Raw genomic sequence first — 6,229 nt, 5'->3', positions numbered from 1 at the left:
GTGTGTTGTGTGTGTGTGTGTGTGTGTGTGTGTGTGTGTGTGTGTGTGTGTGTTTGGTTGTGTGTATTCATCTATGCTATCCGCGTACATTGGCTCAACTCTCCTATGATTCTAACATTGGCCCCTACTATTTAAAGTTTCAGTATCAGCCTCCCCTCCCAGTCTGAGCATGGCTGATGCATCCTCTTACTGCTGTGAACGCCCTCAGAGCTAGTGTGTAACTTAAGTTTCGTTACAGGGGAACACCTCCACACATCATCCGAGCAGAGCACGGTCTTTACTACCCGTCCTGTTCGGGCGGTACACACACCACCTTGCAAAGTACACGCCCACGCACGCCGCCACGCGACGCACCACACACACAACACACACACACACAAAACACACCAGTGGCATCCGTGGGCCCTGTCCCCTCTCTCTTCTGCACGTGGGTCCAGTGTGATGCGCCCCATAATGACCTGTCAGAAAGGCTGCCTGATGCCAGCGTCTAACCCGCCCTGACCAGCGATAACTCCTATAGGGCCCTAGCTCCGTTAATGAATTGTAACAGCAGGACGATACTAATACGGCCACAGGCCCCGATAGCAGCCTTATAATCTATCTCTCCCTTTCTCGTAATCAACTGACAGGATATAGGCCACTACACAAGACCCATCTTGAACATGCAGCCTCTTGAGAGAATATTTCTGTTGATTTGTTGGTGTTTGCTGGAACAGTTTGTGGAAGTATGCATTCTCGGCTACGGCAGTATGACCACCATACGTATATTAATTTCTCCAGCCTGAGCTTACGCTGTCAAGTAATCAGGACTTCTGGTACAGGTTTGACTCTTGCGATGACAGTTAATCTCGTTGATGCCTTTTATGCTGCCTTTTTCCAAGTCTTCATGATGACATCTGTCACTAATGGCTTCTAACAATCAGCTTCAGACATGTCAGACCTTTTCCACACCACTAACACACACACACCCTGACTGACACAGAACGCTATCTTATTTCTCAATATTCCTCTACAGTCAATCTGAAGTTTCATCTTTCTCTCTAGTCACGGAGCAATCACGTTCGGATTCTTGTTTGATGTTTGCTGTTCCTGTGTCCTTGTTCCGCCCTGTCGTGTTCTTTGCCTTCTTCAGATGCTGCGTGTGAGCAGGTGTCTATGTCAGCTACGGCCAGTGCCTTCCCGAAGCGACCTGCAGTCTGTGGTCGCGTCTCCAGTCGTTCCTCTCTATTGACGAGAGGATTTCAGTTTCCTGTTTTGGATTTACCATTGATTATATCCAGGAGAATCATTATTTGTTTAATACTGGAATAAAGACTCTGTTACTATTACGTCGCTTTTGGGTCCTCATTCACCAGCATAACAACATTGGCTCACTCTCCTATGATTCTAACATTGTGCCCCCTACTAGTTAAAGTATTCAGTATCAGACCTCCCCTCCCAGTCTGAAGCATGCCTGATGCATCTCTACTGCTGTGAAGCCTTCCAGAGCCTAGTGTGTACAACTATAAGTCATTAGTGTAGCAGGGAACCCTCCACACATCTCAGAGAAGAGCAGGTTTTACTACCCCATGTCTGTTGGGGTACACACACACATGCACAAGTACACGCACGCACGCACGCACGCACGCACGCACACACACACACACACACACACACACACACACACAGTGGCATGGTGGGCCTGCTCCTCTCCTCTCTCTGCAGTGGGTCCCAGTGTGATGCGCCATAATGACCTGTCAGAAAGGCTGCCTGATGCCAGCGTCTAAACCCGGCCTCTGAACAGAGATAATCCTATAGGGCCTATCCTCACTTAATGAATTGTAACAGCAGACAGTACTATACGGCCCAAGGCCCCTGATAGCAGCCTTATAATCTATTCTCCCTTCTCGTATCATAACTGACAGGAATATAGGCCCACTAAAAGACCCATCTTGAACATGCAGCTTTGAGAGAATATTCTGTGATAGTTGTTGGTGTTTGTGGAACAGTTTGTGGAAGTAATGCATTTCGGTACGGGCAGAGTATGACACCATAGCTATATTAATTTTCCACTCTAGTCTTACGCTGTAATAACTCAGGACTTGGTCACAGTGTTTGACTCTTGGCAGATGACAGTCAATCTCGTTGATGGCTTTATGTGCCTTTTTCCTAAGTCTTCATGATGACATCTGTCATATGGTTTAACAATAGCTCTCAGACATGTCAGAAGCCTTTTCACACACCACTAACACACACACACACTGACGACCACYGAAAAGCTATTATTTCTCAATATTCCTCTACAGTCCAATAATGAAGTTGTCACTTTTTAGAGGCGAGCATACGTAAGGGGGTGTGYGATGTGTGTGTGTGTGTCGGGAGGGGGGGATTAAAGAGACACGTATGGATTAGAGAGGGGGGAGGTGATCTCTGGCATCCGCACCTCTCTTCACTCAACCCCATTTGTCATGGTGAATAATATAGCCGTCAGCCATGACAGTTAGAGCCATTATTGTCAGTTAAACCCCAGAATGAATGGAGAGGAGCGGCATTGTCTGGAGGATTGACAGGAGGTCCCATGATACACAACAATGTCGAAACCGAGCCCAATCCTGTCTTTGTCGCTGTCTCTCTCTCTCCATCTCTCAGTCTCCCTCTCCCCATCTCTATATGTCCCTCTCTTTCCCTCCCCTCTCTCTTTCTCTCTCTCTCAGGGGGGGGAGTATTCTTCCTGCGGTCTACCACTCAACGGTGACAGGCTACGACAGCATCTGCTTGCTGTGGCACCTGTGTGGCACCGTGCCACTTCTCACAACAATGACTCGTCTAATAGGGACCTTCAGAGCATGTAGAGACTCCTGAAAACACACTGCATGATCTGTCATTACAATAGATGGTTTTGGTTGTTGAGTAGGAGTTTACAGTTATTATTTGTAGGCCATACTCTAAACTTTACTGTGCGAACTCAGAAACAGCTGATGTTTACGAATATTAAACATCACATAATTTATACGGTTTACTGTAATACTGCCTTGTGAGTTCAATAACACAGCCCCTCAGATATACAGTGCATTTGGAAAGTATTCAGACCCCTTCCCTTTTTCCACATTTTGTACTGTTGCAGCCTTATTCTAAAATGGATTAAATATATATATATATATTMTATCATTCTACACACAATACCGCATAATGACAAAGCGAAAACAGATTTCTATAAATGTTGGCAAATGTAATAAAATACCTTATTTGCATTTATACAGTATTCAGACCCTTTGCTATGAGACTTCAAATTGAGCTCAGGTGGATCCTGTTTCCATTGATCATCCTTGAGATATTTCTACAATTTGATTGGAGTCCACCTGTGGTAAATTCAATTGATTGGACATGATTTGGAAAGGCACACACCTGTCTATATAAGGTCCGAAAGTTGTCAGTGCATGTCAGAGCAAGAATCAAGCCATGAGGTCGAAGGATTGTGTCGAGGCACAGATCTGGGGAAGGGTACCAAAAACATTCTGCGACATTGAAGGTCCTCAAGAACACATTGGCCTCCAACATTCTTAAATGGAAGTAATTTGGAACCACCAAGACTCTTCCTAGAGCTAGCCGCCCGTCCAAACTGAGCAATCGGGGGAGAAGGGCCTTGGTCAGGGAGGTGACCAAGAACCCGATGGTCACACAGAGCTCCAGAGTTCCTCTGTGGAGATGGGAGAACCTTCCAGAAGGACAACTATCTCTGCAGCACTCCACCAATCAGGCCTTTATGGAAGAGTGGCCAGACGGAAGCCACTTCTCAGTAAATGACAGCCCGGTTGGAGTTTGCCAATAGGCACCTAAAGGACTCTTAGACCATGAAAACAAAATTCTGTGGTCGGATGAAACCAATATTAAACTCTTTGGCCTGAATGCCAAGCGTCACGTCTGGAGGAAACCTACGGTGAAGCATAGTGGTGGCAGCATCATGCTGTGGGGATGTTGTTCAGTGGCAGGGACTGGGAGACTTGTCAGGATAGAGGGAAAGATGAACAGAGCAAAGTACAGAGAGATCCTTAATGAAAACCTGCTCAGGACCTCAGACTGGGGCGAAGGTTCACCTTCCATCACGACAATAACCCTAAGCACACATCCAAGACAACGCAGGAGTGGCTTCGAGACAAGTTTCCTTGAGTGGCCCAGCCGGAGACCCGGACTTGAACCCAATCGAACATCTCTGGAGAGACCTGAAAATAGCTGTGCAGCGATGCTCCCCATCCAACCTGACAGAGCTTGAAAGGATCTGCAAAGAAGAATGGGAGAAACTCCCCAAATACAGGGAAAAACTCCCCAAATACAGGTGTGCCAAGCTTGTAGCATCATACCCAAGAAGACTCAATGCTGTAATCCCTGCTAAAGGTGCTTCAACAAAGTACTGAGTAAAGGGTCTGAATACTTATGTAAATGTGATATTTTATTTTTTTGCAAAAATGTGTAAAAACATTTTTTTGCTTTGGCATTAGGGGGTATTGTGTGTAGATTGATGTGGGGAAAACACAATTGAATACATTTTAGGATAAGGCTGTAACGTAACAAAATGTGGAAGAAGTCAAGGGGTCTTAGTACTTTATGAATATACTATAGGTCTCCTCCAGTAACGGTATAATACCATCCCATAACACAGCCCCTCACATATTACTGTAGGTCTTCTACAGTAACGGTATAATACCTATATGCTAACACCATCCATAACCAGCCCGCTCACAAGTTTAACTGTAGGTCTTTCTAGCAGTAACGGTATTGCGTGATATACCGTTCCATTATTACACATCTATATTGTATCTTGTTCTCACGCCTCTCTATTTTTATCGTGTCTTCTACGTACCTGGTATATATACATCATTTATACACCCATACAGCTCCCTCATCTATTACTTGTAGGTCTTCCATACAGTTACGGTATAAACCTATCCATAAATACCCGCCTCCGCTCCTATATTACTGTAGGTCTTGTCTTACAGTAACGGTAACTATTATACTCATCCATTAACAGACAGCCTCAGAATTACTGTAGGTCTCCTACAGTAACGGTATTCATATACCACCATAAGCAGCCCTCAGATATTACTGTAGGTCTCCTACAGTAACGGTATAATACTCCACTATCACAGCCTCATCATATTACTGTAGGTCTTCTACAGTAACGGTATAATACATACGTCATAACACAGCCCCTCACATATTACTGTAGGTCTTCTACAGTAAGTAATATACCGTTCCATAAACGCCCTCAGATATTACTGTAGGTTTCTACAGTAACGGTATAATACGCGTTATAACACAGCCCTCAGCATATTACTGTAGGTCTCGTAACAGTAACGGTATAAAATACCGTTCCATAACAAGCCCTCACATATTACTGTAGGTCTTCTACAGTAACGGATAATACTTCCATAACACAGCCCTCATCATATTATATGTTGGTCTTCTACAGTAACGGTTATAATAGTTCCAATAAAACAGCCTCAATATTACTGTAGGTCTCCTACAGTAACGGTATAATATCATCGCATAACACAGCCCTCAGATATTTACTGTAGGTTCTCTACAGTAACGGTTAATAACTCAGTACTTCCATAACACAGCCCCTCAGATATTACTGTGGTCTCCTACAGTAACGGTATAGTATTACACTTACCATAACACAGCCCTCACATATTACTGTAGGTTCTTCTACAGTAACGTATTACCCATATCCAGTTCCAGTAACATCGCTCCTCAGTATTATTATTTGTAGGTTCCTTCTACGTATGAAGGATAATTTCTATAATCATTATTTATACTATCGTCATAAAACAGCCCCTCTGATGATTACTGTAGGTCTTCTACGTAACGGTATTAATACGTTTCCATATACAAGCTCTAGATAGTCGATGGTCTCCTATAGAACGGTATATACTATTTTACCATCAACACAGCTCTCCTCACATAATATTAGGCTCTACAGTAGTTTATATACGTTCTATAGACAGCCCCTGACTTATGTGGCCAGTACGGTTTTACATTCCAATACATCATGCCCTCACGATATTACATGTAGGTCTTCTACAGTAACGGTATAATCCGCTTCCATAATCACTAGCCCCTCGTATATTAACTGTAAGGTCTCACTACTAGTAACGGTATAGATACCTATCCATATTTACTTACACTCCCTTCTATATTCTGTGGTTTCTCTACAGTCACGGTAATACTAATGCCGTGTCATTAATCATCA

The sequence above is a fragment of the Salvelinus sp. IW2-2015 genome, linkage group LG14, assembly GCF_002910315.2.
Source record: "Salvelinus sp. IW2-2015 linkage group LG14, ASM291031v2, whole genome shotgun sequence".
In the NCBI taxonomy this organism is placed as follows: domain Eukaryota; kingdom Metazoa; phylum Chordata; class Actinopteri; order Salmoniformes; family Salmonidae; genus Salvelinus; species Salvelinus sp. IW2-2015.
This window is presented reverse-complemented; position numbering follows the sequence as displayed.